General features: G+C 36.2%; 1 pseudogene; it reads right to left on the bottom strand.

Annotated features, from left to right (window-relative positions):
* Positions 1-2937: 2937 nt before the first annotated feature.
* LOC131647999 (uncharacterized) lies at positions 2938-15321 on the bottom strand (annotated as a pseudogene).
* Between the last annotated feature and the right edge of the window lie 1990 nt (positions 15322-17311).

Raw genomic sequence — 17311 nt, forward strand, 5'->3', positions numbered from 1 at the left:
TTCATATTTGAAAATTTTTATAATAACTAATATATAGAAAATATTTAATAGTTTATTTTTAAAATTTAAAAAAAAAAATACTAGAATACTCATCGGAGAGAGTTCGTTGTAACACCCTCTATAATGATACAACATAAGTGTTTATTGGTATTATCTTATACATGTTCATAACTAAGATCTACGTATATATGGCACATGTCATACAATAGTGTCCAAATAGAATCTAAGAACTAAGTATAATATTTGTCATTATACAAACTACACAGTGGAAGATCACAATATCATAGACATTGAAACAACATCAAGAGGCTCCCCCTGACATAACATGCAAAATACCTGAAAAATAATAACAATGACGGAGTGAGATAATAATCTAAGTGAGTCCTCATATCCTATAGCTGATCCACTCGGCTCTATATGGTTTCTATATGATTTCTAACATAAGTATTCACCTTGTGTTACTTGTGCATCACTCACACAATGTAACTAGGACTTGAGCAACTGAAAAATATTCGCAATGTATGAAAACATATCACTTGAGTTCTCATAACTCAATAAATCATTATTCGAATTCATTAAGCATCGATCTCACCCCGGGCCTACCTCTAGGTCAAGCTCGGTTCACGCATGCTCATATGATTCAACTTTCGTGTGGATATCGGGTTTCCTATGGGACTCGAACCCACTTCAAAAATCGTCACTCGTATGGGACTCAAACTCACTTTGAGTATCTTTCACGGTATGAGACTCGAACCCACTTAGGTGTTTACCTTTTCCCCATGTCTGTCATGGTTGGGATTCAAACCCAATTAAGGCTCGAATCATTGGTGCTACATCTCCATTTTCTACTTTACATAATCCTCTCAAATGGTATGTTTACAAACAAGGGTAACTATCAGAATACGTGATTAATTCTCATATATCGTGATTGTTCTCATCAATCACTAGTTGATCCTCGTCACAAATTCTCATGGCATCATAACAAGATCCATTATGATACGTAAATCACACATGTTCCATACAAAGCCTATTCATTCATGTATCATTCGTGTGACTACTTGTCTGTTGTACACACCGCGGTACGATTACGTCCAAACATCACTATCTAAAGCATTTCATGACCTAAGTTATCTTTCTAAGTTATTTACCTAGTATTCTCCTAGGTTTGCCTCACTCATAAGTTTCAGTCATGTTATCAAGTAATCAATACAATCAACAATTCAAAATATGAGTCAAACATAAATCAAACATAAGTAGTTCACCTAACACTTATAATCATTGATATCCTTAACAAATTAAACATAAGTTCACCATGAAATACCCTATTTGATCATTTTTCTAATGTTTCAAGTCTCGTATCAATCAAATGCATGGTTCTTGAGTTATGGTTGAAATAAGAACCATTTATTTTAGCACACTCAGTACACAAATCATAAGCATACATGGCAATATAATAACATAAACAAGTGATATTTGAAATATAAGCATGATTGCATTTCACCATGCAAAAGAGCATTGGACTAGCTTTCCAACGCATCCGACTGTGTGTCAAAAGGAGTTACTAAACTCATTTTATAATGAAAACAGTTGGACCAATCGATTGCAGGAAAAGACCAATCGATTGAGCATTGTAACCAATCCATTGTCATCATCAAAATTCAGCTTTTTCTTCACAGTAACATGAAACAATTAATTGTTTGACAGATAGGCCCAAAACCAATCAATTAGTTCACAATTTTTTTTCCTTAAAAAAATCATCTTCTAAGCTCATCCTACTCCATATTTAACCATTCTAATCCATACCAAGACACATACCAACATAAGATCACATGAATGAAATCTATAACTTCAAGAATCAAGGTCATAATCCAAAATCAATACCAACACAACATAGTAACATAGCTTAGCACAACAACACCAATCATGGGAAGATTTTTCATCAACAACATATCAATTATGGATTTCACACACAAAACACTAACTTCCCCAATCATGAATTTCTCTCACTCAATCTATTCTAACTAGGAACTCTCCTTGTTCAAGAAGATGATAATGATTATTAATGAAAATGAGATGAAGATGATGATGATTGTGCTTGTTCATGGCTTCCTTCTTCTTCTTATCCATTTCTTTCTTCCTTTCTCTTTTCCCTTCTTTCTCTTCTTTCTTCCTGATTTTTCTCTTTTCTTCTTGTCACTTATTTTTCTTACCACACGCACGCACGCGCACACGCAGAAACACACGCACGCGCGCGCGCCCACACACACATATATGTATGTGTGTGTGTTATTCACTAGTGCAGAAAGTACTTTTTACATCAGGCGAAAAGTACTTTTTACATCGGTCCTTGGACCGATGTAAAGTCAGGTGATGTAATAAGTCTGAGACATTTTACATCGGGCCAAGGCCCGATGTGAAAATTCTCATACCACATCGGTTGAGTTCATAGGTCTGATGTGAAAAATAATGCAATTTTTTAGAAAAATAAAATATACGCCATCTATTACATCGGTTTTCAGCTTGGCCCGATGTAATAGAGCAGTTTTTACATCGATTTTAATCTCAATCCGTTGTAATAGGTTTTCTCAATGCCCGATGTAAAAAGTTTTCTATTTTTTAGCTTATAATAGTTGAAAAGGAAAGACGTCGAGCAGAAGGCTTTCGTAAAAGATCTATATATCCTTTTTGGTGCTAAATAATCAGATTGAGATTTACAATTTTACCTGTTTTTCTTTTATTATAGTTTGTATTAAAAATTGTGGCATGGGTGATATGTAGATAGTTTGGATATAGTGTGCCTTTGGCAGTTGTTGTGGCTTAAGTGTAGAAGTTCAAGCTTTCTGGAGAATGGAAATAATACAGTATATGTAGTAAATAACAGAATTGTTGTTTTGGTTAATTCAGCAATTCATTTGTTCTTTCAGCTATATGTATATGTAGTAGATAACACGACAAAGAAGATGGGAATATAAAAGTTTGTCTTTGTTATCGATATTTGATATGAATATAAAACATGTGTAAAAGTACTTTTTTCCAGTAGGAATCAAACTTTGTACTCTGAAGATTACAACACTCACACACTATGCACTGACCAGTTGCGCTAAACCTTCATTGTTAAAGGTAGTTCCTATAGCTTGTAATCAAGACCAGATCCATATTTCCAAGCCTCGAGCTGTCGTTTCCACTTCCTATAGCTTGTAATCAAGACCAGATCCATATTTCCAAGCCTTGAGATGTCGTTTCCACCAGAAACTCGTTTTGGATGGTAGTGTATTTATTAATGGCCTTGTAATGAACGAAACATGTTAGAAGAAAATATATATCATTGAAGGATAGAAAAACACTTAGAAAGGGGGGGATTGAATAAGTGTGACTTAAAATCTTGAGCGATAAAAATAAAATGCACAATTATTTTTATCCTGGTTCGCTGTTAACGAAGCTACTCCAGTCCACCCCCGCAGAGATGATTTACCTCAACTGAGGATTTAATCCACTAATCGCACGGATTACAATGGTTTTCCACTTAGCCGCAACTAAGTCTTCCAGAGTCTTCTGATCACAACCTGATCACTCCAGGAACAACTGCTTAGTTCACTCCTAAGACTTTTCTAGAGTCTACTGATCAACACGATCACTCTAGGCTTAGTTCACTCCTAAGACTTTCTGCTCAGCCAACTGCCAAGACTTCCTGCTCAGCCAACTGCCAAGACTTCCTGCTCAGCTAACTGCTAAGACTTCCTAGAGTATACTGATCAACTGATCACTCTAGTTCCTTACAACTTAATGTAATCAATTCAAGAGTTTACAAATGCTTCTAAAAAGCGATAATCACAACTGTGATATTTCTCTTACAATTTAAGCTTAATCTCACTAAGATATTACAACAGCAATGTAGTGAGCTTTGATGAAGATGAAGATTCTGAGTTTAGATTTGAACAGCGTTTCAGCAAGTTAATTTGAATTGTATTGGTGCGAAATCGTTAACCTTGCTTCTCATCAGAACTTCATATTTATAGGCGTTGAGAAAATGACCGTTGAATGCATTTAATGCTTTGCGTGTTCCGTACAGCTTTGCATTTAATGTTATACGCTTTTGTCAACTACCTCGAGCCTTGTTCACGCTGTGTCTACTGACGTAGCCTTTAGTAGCTTTAACGTTCCTTTTGTCAGTCAGCGTAGTCTGCCACGTGTACTTCCTTCTGATCTGATGTTTATGAATACGACGTTTGAATATCATCAGAGTCAAACAGCTTGGTGCACAGCATCTTCTGATCTTCTGACCTTGAAGTGCTTCTGAGCGTGATACCATCTTCTGATCTTCAGTGCTTCTGATCTCATGTTCTTCTGATGCTTCCATAGACCCATGTTCTGATTCTGCTTCGACCATCTTCTGATGTCTTGCCAGACCATGTTCTGATGTTGCATGCTGAACCATTTGAGACACATCTTCTGAGCGCTGAATTATGCGTACTCTTTATATATATTTCCTGAAAGGGAAATTGCATTGGATTAGAGTACCATATTATCTTAAGCAAAATTCATATTATTGTTATCATCAAAACTAAGATAATTGATAAGAACAAATCTTGTTCTAAAAATCTCCCCCTTTTTGATGATGACAAAAACATATATAAATGATATGAATTTGCGATCAGAAAGAGTAGACGGCAAAAGACAAATTACACAGCTATAGCATAAGCATATGAATATGTCTCCCCCTGAGATCAACAATCTCCCCCTGAGATAAATAATCTCCCCCTGAAATAAATACTCGAAGAACTTTAATAAAAGACTTCCCTGATTATTTCGGTAGAGACGATCATATGAGCTTCTGCCTTCAGAGAATCCATAGCTTCTGACTTCTGCTTCCATTGGACAGCTTCAGAACTTGAATTTCTTTGATCTTCAGAACATTCACAGCTTCTGACTTCTGCTTCCATTCAGGACAGCTTCAGAACTTGAATTTCTGGATCTTTTAGAACATTCACATCTTCTGATTTCTGCTTCCCTCGGATAGCTTCAGAACTTTGAATGTCTACTAACATCACTTCATGCTAGATTTGTATCAGAACATTGTTGAATGTACCAGAGCATCATTTGAGCATCTCTACATCCTGAAATGTTACAGAACAAAAACTAAACGACAAAAGTCAGCATGAACGAGTTAGAACATAAAATGTATATTCAAATACATGATATGTATCAGAGCCAAATGTATCAGAGCATTTTAGGCTAAAAACATGTATCAGAGCAAGTAATGTATCAGAGCAATAACATTATGTGTATCAGGGCAAATAGAATTTTGTCAGAACAGGATAGACAATGATATTCAAATTCTATTATCAGTGCTTCTGATTCATTCTTCTTTCTTGCTTCTGATCTCTGAAGCTTGACAGCACTCAGCTTGCTTCAGTTTCAATGGTTTTGCTTCTAGTGTTTGCTTTGAAGATTCACTTCACTTCTTTGTACCTGCAAAACACTTAAACCGTATAGAACTTGCAGTTCTTGTTAGTGAATGTGTGGGAGCCTTTACCCAGCAACTGATAGATTAAATCAAATCATTTATCATTTATCTTTCTCCCCCTTTTTGTCATAACATCAAAAAGTATATATATAAAAAGATTCAGATGTATAAAACAGAACACATGGAGGAAGAAAATGATTTCATTAAGGTTCAACCAATGGGTACAGAAGTACAAGATGAAAAAAATCAGATGCACAGAAACAAAACAGATGCGAAGAAAAGAAAGAAACAACATAGACTCAATCTAAGATGGCCCTAGTCTTGACAAGATCTTGGCCAGCATCTGTTTGACATCATTGTTGTGTTCTTCTTGCCTCTCAATGAAAGCATCATACTTCTCATTGAGTGAACTTTGCTCATCCTGTCTCCTCTGAATTGCTTCTAGAGTCCTTGCAAGACGAGAAGGTTCATCAAGTGAAGTTTCACCACTTTCAACCACAGGAATGACATGTTGATCTGCAGCTTCCATAGAAGTATCATTTGCTGGGATATCCTCAACAGGGTCTGATTTAGCAACATGATCTTCAGCATCTGCTTCTTGCATAGAAGCATCTCCATACTCTGCAGCAGGAATTTCAGAGTCTCCATTCTCTAGAGCCTGAAGAATGGCAGCTAAATTCCTTGGAGCAGAGGGACCTTCCACTTCTGGTGGGTCAACAACTTCTGGAATGACCAAGCTAGGGTCTTTCTTAGAAGGGTTTTCCCTCAGAAAGTCAAATAAGGTCTTGAAGTCTCCAAGCAGAACAGGATACTCAGGAATCCAGATAACCATGTCCCTGCATGGGTTTGCTTCCATTGCAGCAGCCAGTCTCAATACTTCCAATTCATCCACAAAGGGCTTCTCTTCCAAAAGATATCTTCCTTTGAGGCGAGCAAACCAGAAGTCTTCATAATTCTTCAGAATTCCACGAGGCCTTGGAGCAGCAGCTACACAGGCTTCTTGAAGTTCTAAAAACAGAGCATCTGATTTTCTGCGAAAAATTCTCCAGAAGTTCCGCATAGCAACATCATTTAATCCAGAACTTTCAGCAATTCTGAGAGAATCTAAGGTACTTCTGAGATTCTTCTTTATGTTTTCAAAAACTACACCAATAGAATATTCAGGGCTGGATTTTATTTGGGTTTTTGAAAAAACAGGGTTGGAGATGAAGTATGGAAGAGGTTCTCTATCCAACTTATAAGAAGATTCTGCTTCAGTATCAGAATCTAACACTACCACTTCAGCTTCAGGACGAGGCTTGGGAGTGTAGTTGCAATCACGGAGCAGTTGCTCATGTGATGCAGAGGTTGGAAAAGGAGAATCACAAGGATTGTTTTGAGAGGTGGAGGGAGTATGTTCAAGAGTGGTATTGGGAGAAGGTTGAGATGGAAAGAGAGTTTGAAGGGGTTGTATGTTCAGAACAAGATTGTCAACAGCTTGGTCAGAGACAAGATTAGTGGAGGGTGAGGGAGACGGAATGGATTGAGGAGATGGTGGAGATTTTGTGAAGGGAAAAGGTAAGGGAGGAGAGGAATTGGATTTGTTTGCATGTGAAGAAGGAATGGGTATAGGGGAAGATGGCGGTGTAAGAATACGGACAACAACGGGTGATTCTGATGAGGCCTTTTCTGGTTCAGGGGTAGGTACAATTTTTATTGGTGTAGCTTCTGAACAAACAACAGGAACAGAATTAGGTTCAGAAATGCATATACCTTTTGAACCCTTCAGAAGCGCTTTGGTCACATCCTCCATTTTCTTCAGCTTTTTACTCTTTGGCTCTTGAATAATCTTTGCTTTGCCTCTAGAAATTTCTTTCCTTCTGACATAAGCCTGAACTTCTTGTTGGTTTTCAACTTCTTGAGGGATATTGTCTTCATCAGAGCTTTGAATAATCATCTTCCTCTTCTTGGTTATCTTCTTTTCAACAACTTCAACTATCTCATCATTTTTGTTTGACTTCTTCTTCTTTTTCTTTTTCTCAAAGTCATCAGATACGGCCTTAACAATATTAGCAATCACCTTTTTAGAAATCTCTTGTTTCTTGGAGACAACAGAAGGATAATCATGCTTTCTTTTAGTTCTTTCTTCCCTCTTGCGATTTACTTTGAAAGGGGCACCTTTGTCTTGATCTTTAAAGCTCTTATTCTCTTCAAGAGATTTCAGATAAACAGTTTTGACCTCAGGTACCTCACTATTGAAGAAGGTTTCAAAGTCAGCCAGAACTGGTTCTCTTATGGTTCTTGTTCCAGCTAGAGGATCAGGAACTTTGAGAAAAGTGTCAATGATTTTCATCTTCTTTAAAGAGAAAGCATTCAGACAAGATCCAGTGGTGACAGCAAGATCTTTGATGATACCTTCAGACTCCAGACTTTCCACAATCTTGGAATGTATCAGAAGGTTTGTAATAATCCTACCAAAAGGAATGGTTGTTCCAGCATTTTCCTTTCTGAAGGCATTTCTGGAATCCTTTACTGCTTTCCACATATGATTGAAGATAATGTAAATCGCATCAACCTTCTTCTGAGTGGCAATGCAATAAAGAATATACCTTTGATCATTACTGATGAAGTCCGGGGCATGAGTTGATTTCCTATGGTAGAAACACCCGAGAAGGATCTTTGTCCAGATTCTGTAGATATCCTTCAAATTCTTAACATGTGAAGTTTTCTTGACATTTGAATAGAGAGTGGATAGAATATCTTCCACATCTTCTCTTTGATCAAATTCAAAAGCCCCTTCAGGATTTTTCAGATCAAACATCACTCTTAGGATGTTTTCAGTAACAACGACAGACTTTCCATGGACGAAGGAGAGAATAGCTTTTGGTGCAACCACAGCATGTACCCAGAACTCTTTGACAAGATCCGGATAAACAGGTCCAACGAACTCAGCAAACAACGAGGTCCATCCTTGAAAGATGATGTCTTCCTTAAGATGAAATTGATTTTCTTCAAGGTTATCAAAGTCGACCATGAGTTCACACAAAACTTCCAAATTATCTTTGGGGATGGAGCATGCAACAACAGGGGTGAGTTTCTGGTGTGTTTCATCGTGCATATGAAGAAGAGTAGATGGACCAGCAAAATGAGATGAAGAAGCAGCCATTGATGCAGAATGAACGAAAGCGAGCAAGAGAAGCGAACTAGGTCTTCGATTAGGGTTTTTAGAAAAACGGCTAAAAACTTTTCAAACGAGAGAATGCAAGAAGAGAGAGAGACAAAGGAGCGAAAAAGATGTATGATATGATTTGAAAAGCATATATAGGGACAAAAAAAATGAACAGTTCCAGAATCAAAGGAAATGAATTTTATTAAATGATGAATGACGTGAGGAGAGAGAACGTGGTAAAAGAAGTGATTTAATACAGTTACCTAGGTCGGCGTCTTTTCAACTGCACGCTTTGTACAAACCGTACAGACACGTGTTCATCATTAGATAACAGATGACAGCTGTATTAAGAACAGACTTTACGCCTTCAGATTCTGATCACTGCTTCTGAGTTGATCAAGTTTCACTTCTGGAAATACTCCTTCTGAAGTGTGCAGGTATAAGACTGAATGATCTTCTGATCCATTACTTCTGATATACACAGCTTCTGGAGGTTTACTTCTTTGTTCTGCAGCTTCTGATAGGACACAACTGTATCTGCAGAAATTCTTAAGCTCTTTGTTTCATCAGAAACAAGTTTATCATCAAAACAGATGTTTACAGATTTGTCCACAATTAATGTTTCAATGTTTTGTATATTCTGTAGTATCAAGAATGAAACATCAATGCTTCAGAGACAGACAAAAACAAATGGTTCCAAGACTGATAAACTTTCTTTTCTGAATTCCTACAAACAAGGTTTCTTCAACAGATTTAAGAACCAGATCTTGAAAGACAATCTTTCTTCCTTTCAAGTGTTGAGACCAACTTGAATCCAGGTGTCAAGTCATGTTGAATGTTGTCTTCTTTGTTATCAAGAGAATCTGCAAAAGAAATAGTCTTTTTCTTTGGTACCCACATCTTCTTGGGTCCTTTCTTGTTAGATTTTCTCAAGTTCTGATTGAACTTGGGTTTAACATTGTAAGCAATAGGAGGAACAGCATGATAATTCTTAATGTGAGTTTCATGATATTTCCTCGGTTGTGTCACATGCTTCTTAGTGTGTGTAATGTGAAAACTTTGTGCATGTGAAGTGTGCCTAATATCATGTGAGTGGCCATACTTGAACTGATCATACAATGGCTTGTATGTAATTTTCATTTCATCAACAGGTTCAAGTTTGTATGGGGTTTCACCCTCATAACCAATGCCAACTCTTTTGTTTCCAGACACAGCATATATCATAGAAGCTAGCTGACTTCTGCCAATACTTCTAGATAGGAACTTCCTGAAACTTAAATCATATTCTTTCAGAATATGGTTCAGACTGGGAGTGGATTTTTCTGAATCAGAAGGAGATCCAACATTATTGGATAATTTTAAAAGTTTTTTCTTTAATTCAGAATTCTCCAACTCAAGCTTCTTTGTTTCAAATTCAAATTGCTTTTTCAGCTTTTTGTATTTGAGACTGATCTGAGACTTGAGTTCCAGAAGTTCAGTTAGACCGGAAACTAACTCATCTCTAGTAAGTTCAGAAAATACCTCTTCCGAATCTGATTCTGATGTAGATTCTGATCCGTCATCTTCTGTCGCCATCAGCGCACAGTTGGCCTGCTCATCTTCTGAATCATCTTCTGACTCATCCCAGGTTGCCATAAGACCTTTCTTCTTATGAAACTTTTTCTTGGGACTTTCCTTCTGAAGATTTGGACATTCATTCTTGTAGTGTCCAGGCTCATTGCATTCATAGCACATGACCTTCTTCTTGTCAAATCTTCTTTCATCAGAAGATTCTCCACGTTCAAATTTCCTTGAACTTCTGAAGCCTCTGAACTTCCTTTGCTTGGTCTTCCAGAGTTGATTTAGCCTTCTGGAAATCATGGACAGTTCATCTTCTTCTTCAGATTCTGATTCTTCAGGATCTTCTTCTCTAGCCTGAAAAGCGTTAGTGCATTTCTTGATATTTGATTTTAATGCAATAGACTTACCTTTCTTTTGAGGCTCATTTGCGTCCAGCTCAATCTCATGGCTTCTCAAGGCACTGATAAGCTCTTCCAGAGAAACTTCATTCAGATTCTTCGCAATCTTGAATGCAGTCACCATCGGACCCCATCTTCTGGGTAAGCTTCTGATGATCTTCTTTACATGATCAGCCTTGGTGTATCCTTTGTCAAGAACTCTCAATCCAGCAGTCAGAGTTTGAAATCTCGAAAACATCTTTTCAATGTCTTCATCATCCTCCATCTTGAAGGCTTCATACTTCTGGATTAATGCAAGAGCTTTTGTCTCCTTAACTTGAGCATTTCCTTCATGAGTCATTTTCAAGGACTCATATATGTCATAGGCCGTTTCCCTGTTAGATATCTTCTCATACTCAGCATGAGAGATAGCATTCAGCAAAACAGTTCTACATTTATGATGATTTCTGAAAAGCTTCTTTTGGTCATCATTCATTTCTTGCCTTGACAGCTTCACGCCTCTGGCATTTACTGGATGTTTGTAACCATCCATCAGAAGATCCCATAGATCACCATCTAGACCCAGAAAGTAACTCTCCAGTTTATCTTTCCAGTATTCAAAGTTTTCACCATCAAATACCGGCGGTCTAGTATAACCATTGTTACCGTTGTATTGCTCAGCAGAGCCAGATGTAGATGCAGGTGTAGGTATAGTCCTTTCACTTTCATCAACCATCTTTTAAATGAAGCGTTTTTCTCTTCCTGAATCTTTTCTAAACACGGTTAAGTGCTTGCACCTTAGAACCGGCGCTCTGATACCAATTGAAGGATAGAAAAACACTTAGAAAGGGGGGGATTGAATAAGTGTGACTTAAAATCTTGAGCGATAAAAATAAAATGCACAATTATTTTTATCCTGGTTCGCTGTTAACGAAGCTACTCCAGTCCACCCCCGCAGAGATGATTTACCTCAACTGAGGATTTAATCCACTAATCGCACGGATTACAATGGTTTTCCACTTAGCCGCAACTAAGTCTTCCAGAGTCTTCTGATCACAACCTGATCACTCCAGGAACAACTGCTTAGTTCACTCCTAAGACTTTTCTAGAGTCTACTGATCAACACGATCACTCTAGGCTTAGTTCACTCCTAAGACTTTCTGCTCAGCCAACTGCCAAGACTTCCTGCTCAGCCAACTGCCAAGACTTCCTGCTCAGCTAACTGCTAAGACTTCCTAGAGTATACTGATCAACTGATCACTCTAGTTCCTTACAACTTAATGTAATCAATTCAAGAGTTTACAAATGCTTCTAAAAAGCGATAATCACAACTGTGATATTTCTCTTACAATTTAAGCTTAATCTCACTAAGATATTACAACAGCAATGTAGTGAGCTTTGATGAAGATGAAGATTCTGAGTTTAGATTTGAACAGCGTTTCAGCAAGTTAATTTGAATTGTATTGGTGCGAAATCGTTAACCTTGCTTCTCATCAGAACTTCATATTTATAGGCGTTGAGAAAATGACCGTTGAATGCATTTAATGCTTTGCGTGTTCCGTACAGCTTTGCATTTAATGTTATACGCTTTTGTCAACTACCTCGAGCCTTGTTCACGCTGTGTCTACTGACGTAGCCTTTAGTAGCTTTAACGTTCCTTTTGTCAGTCAGCGTAGTCTGCCACGTGTACTTCCTTCTGATCTGATGTTTATGAATACGACGTTTGAATATCATCAGAGTCAAACAGCTTGGTGCACAGCATCTTCTGATCTTCTGACCTTGAAGTGCTTCTGAGCGTGATACCATCTTCTGATCTTCAGTGCTTCTGATCTCATGTTCTTCTGATGCTTCCATAGACCCATGTTCTGATTCTGCTTCGACCATCTTCTGATGTCTTGCCAGACCATGTTCTGATGTTGCATGCTGAACCATTTGAGACACATCTTCTGAGCGCTGAATTATGCGTACTCTTTATATATATTTCCTGAAAGGGAAATTGCATTGGATTAGAGTACCATATTATCTTAAGCAAAATTCATATTATTGTTATCATCAAAACTAAGATAATTGATAAGAACAAATCTTGTTCTAACAATCATATTATTGAATTTACATGCATTCTTGTATAATAATAATACAAGATAGTAAATGGTTCAAAAAGGACATTGAAATGAAAAGGCTATTACCTCACAATAGGATCAGCAAAGGTTGCGAGAAAGGTGTAGTAACCAAGCATCAGAAAATGTCTGAACCAATCAAGCAGTACAAGAATACCAACCTGGAACAATATCAATTTCCAATAGTCTTATGTTGTAAGATAATGAATACATTTCCATGTTTATGTGGAATATGTTTGCTATATGTGCATAGCTGTTAAACTTATGAATCACCTGTTTCAATATGGATGGGAGTATTTGAGGCCTTGTTAACATAACCAACCCTAGTGTCTTTGAAAGTGGCCCAAATTGTACGACATCCTGCAGAAATGGTCATAGCACCGGATCCCCAAGCCTCTGCAAATGCGAAATAAGTGTTGTCAATTGTAGATTGTAGAAAATAGAGGTTGGTTTGTTCAAATTCAACTATGTAACAGTGCTATAGCGCCACTATTTGACAACAATTGTACTACTGTGCCGCTATTTAAAAACACTGAGAAATATGACATAAGAAATTAAAGGAAATAACCTCGAGTGATGAGTGAGATGAACTACCTGCATACAACTAAAATTGTCATAAATAAGTTCGTTGATAAAATCTCCAGGAACATCATCGGATTGGTACTAACTTTACAGATAATCTTTGGTAAGAAAACAACTGAAACTACATGGATTATCAGCATAATAATTGCAGAAGTAAACACAACTGGCAGCATATATTCAACAACAGTATTATAAATTGATGACAGCCATTGTTAAGATTCTAGGTTGGTTGTGAAGAACAATTGAACACAGTTGAGGATAAGTGTCGTGTTTGGATACACGACTTAATTTATCATACAATTACTTATGTATAAGCTATTTCTGTAACAAAAGATAAGAAAAGAAAACTAGCCTGATATTCTGGCATAAGATCCCAGTATTCTTCCAACAATTCTTCCAATTTCGGGGATCCGGGTTGAGGTTCTACATAAGTGAACATATAAGTAGTACGATCAAGTGGACCTGAACCTGCTGGAAATGCCTGTGAAGATTTCAACAAAAAATCTTTAAAATAAAAAATCGAAGATATTATATTTTAGTTGATAGATATAGTAAAAGCATTACCTCCCAAAAATATTGTGCTTTTGAATCTCTTACTTTCTTTACAGCAGAACTGTTGAATATCACATCACTAAGCGAGTTATTTTCAAAGCCGCGTGCGCAGGTTCCAACAACCAGACAAACACCATCAGGCTTTCTCCCTCGTCTTATCTGTACAAAAAACATTGAATAATTTGACATTGAATGAGCGTCGAGAGAATGAAAGAGTGTTTATGTTTATACTCCTGACCTGTTTTACAATAGGCGAAAAGTTCCCCATGGCATCAATTATAAGACGAGATGACAAGATATTGTCCCCGGAAAGTTTCAGAACCTGAAAAATAAAATAATACAAGTATTCATGTTTCTTTATCATCAAATGAAGTAGATATTAACATTATCCTGTATCATCAAATAAACTCACTGCAGCATCATCGTAAACATTTATGCAGGAGACACTTAAACCCTCGATAACGACTCTGCCAAGGGAGATAAAACGTTTCTGTACAATCTCTATAAGCCTGGCAGGTCTGTAATGGTAGCGAAAAAAATTACAATAGGCATGATCTGCATCTTCTTCACGATCCTAAATAAAATACTCGATTTATTAGGAACTGCAACGCATATAGGAAACATAAAACACATGTTTTGAAGCGTAGATAAAATTACTCATTTATAGATTAAACAGACAACAATTATGCAAATACTTTACTGGTATATCAAATTAGTTTATGGAAAGGAGACTGATGAAACACCGAGATTAAGAATGTTGTTGACCCATATATCTCCTTTCCTTTCAAATCCACATCTATTCTGCAAAGTTCATGAAATGATCTTTATAAAGTTAGTTGAAAATGATTTGAAAATGAAGCGATGAAGTAAATAAAAATTATCAGTTTAGAAATTACATGATTAAATTTTGTTGTTGTGACTCTTTCAATGTCATCTTCTTCCAAAACTCCAACTTCTACAAGTTCCAAAAGCTCCTTTCTTGATATGTTCCACTCTTGTTCTTTCTAATGATCAAAGCAACAAAAACAAATCAGAACCAAGATTGTACTTAAAAAAGATTTATTAACTCTTTTCTATCTAGGATTTGATGTGACAATGCATCTAAAATTACCGCTTTCAACACATTCCTTTTGACAATGGCAACTCGAAGACCTCTAGCACTCAAGGCAGTGGCAATGAAAACGGTGTCGGCTGGGAGAGACGGCGTCTCGGGAAGGAGCGTAGATGTCGCGGCTAAAACAGTGTCGCGGCTGAAACGTTGGCGGCTGGACGAGACGGCTTCGCGGGAAGCAGCGGAGATGCAGCAGTGGGAGGGCGGGCTGGAACGAGATGCAGCGGTGGGAGGGCGACACTAGGGTTGCCGAAATCTTGCCGTGGGAGGGGAATATCGCGTGAAAGATGAAAATGAAATTATGTTTTCTGTTTTGAAAGGAGCTAGGGTTTAATGGAAAAAGGTACTTTTCCCATCGGTTTAGAAAACGGGCCGATGGGAAATCCAGGAGAGCCCATTACTTTTTCCATCGGGCAGAAAATGGGCCATGTAAAAGCCCAACGGTTATTACTTTTCCCATCGGTCCTGCTATGGTCCGATGTAAAGGTGAAAAAGGCCACGGCTTTCCCATCGGTGCTGCTATGGCCCGATGTAAAAGCCCTTATAATCCAATTTCATTTTATTTACAAGTTTGCCACCGCGTTTTTTTTCCATCATTTGAATTAAATACCTGATGTAAAATCACCAAATTCAATTTTTTTCACATCAATTTGTTATTTAAGCTGATGTAAAATCACTTGATAAATATTTTTCACATCATATATTTTTATACCTGATGTAAAAACTGTGTATCAAATGTCATTTTTTTAGTAGTGATTGGAAATAAAAGCTAGTAAAGAAATACCTCAATGTTAGATTTTAATGCGTAAACTTAATATTGAGGTAAACTTAAGTAAATTATTGCAACAAAATCTTTACGAAATCTAATTTTCTTTGAATATATACATGCGATTTTAATGCGTACTTTTATAACTCTCTTTAATTTTCTTTCACTATGTTTTGGGATAATATTCATAAATTATTTGATTCTTTTTCCTTTCAATGTGATGATGTTAAAGCGTTTAAAGACATGTAAAGAAAGCTCCAAGACATGAAATTGAAGATAAAGTTATCCATTAAAACTAGAATTAGTTCAAAACATGTTGAGTTAAAGAGAAAAAATATTATTTATATACCGATATTATTTTTATAAAATGATTATTCCTTATCTAAATTTCAGTACTTATAGATTTTATAATATAAAAAGTTTTATTAAATTAATGTAATTTTATTTAATACTTTTTAAATTGATAATATATTATGCAAAATTAATTTTAGTTAAAATAATGTTCATTTTATATTAAATTAATAAAATTTAATTAAAAAACTAATAAAATATGGTAAAATTTATCAATCAATCTATGCTTTTAATAATTTATATTTTAATTCAAAATATTTGGAGGTTGATAAGGATCCAACTATGATAAATTTTCACAGAGCAAATCACGTATTGGGAAGTGAATATAATCATATATATAAATTTTGAAAGGATTGATCCATTTTACTTAGAGAAATATATTATAAAATTAACTTAAAGTTAAAAAAATTAACGGGTTGTTTGATAGTTTAATTAATGTTGGTATACGTAAATGAGAATATAACACATAAACACAATACCTCTAGTAGAACACCTTCCAAAATGAAATTTCATACACAACTGACGTTTAAGAGGTTAATCTGACCTTACATTCTATCCTTATTTTCCCTTAAAAGGTTGAGGAGGCTTAAACAGATGATTTGGTCTTCCTTGGTCCTTCTGACCAAACATATACTGATCTCTTTCCTCTCAGACCTTCTTCAAACCATTCTCAATAATATAACATTGTCTCAATAATTCAGCATAGGTAGTAAACTCTTTTTGAAAGACATTGTGAGAGATTTCACCTCTTAACCCAAACATGAACTGATCTACCACCTTAATATATATATATATATATATATATATATATATATATATATATATATATATATATATATATATATAGTGTAAATGGTATTGTCTTAGCATAAGTTCCTGTCGTCATTGTTATATATACATGTCCAAAAGAAATAATGTACAGTATCTGGCACATGATATATAAGAGTGCCTAAACAAAACTAAGATATGTACAATATCCACCATTTGTACAACGTAAAATTATGAAACATCCAAAAATTCTTCAAACATCCTCAAGCAATCTTGTCCTTGCCTTTAACCTGCTCAAAACCACCTGAAAAACAACAATTATAATGGGGTGAGATAATAATCTCAGTGAATTCTCCTACCTTGTGGGTCCACTCGTCTCTAAAAGGACTATTATCTCTTTCCTAACTTAAGTCATTCAACTTTGTCTTATTTGTATACAGTTACATAATAGAACAAATACTTAAGTATCTAGGGGGTTTTCGCTTCATATGGAAACATATAAATTGAGTCCAGAT

The sequence above is a fragment of the Vicia villosa genome, linkage group LG2 (genome assembly GCF_029867415.1).
Source record: "Vicia villosa cultivar HV-30 ecotype Madison, WI linkage group LG2, Vvil1.0, whole genome shotgun sequence".
Classification (NCBI taxonomy): Eukaryota; Viridiplantae; Streptophyta; class Magnoliopsida; order Fabales; family Fabaceae; genus Vicia; species Vicia villosa.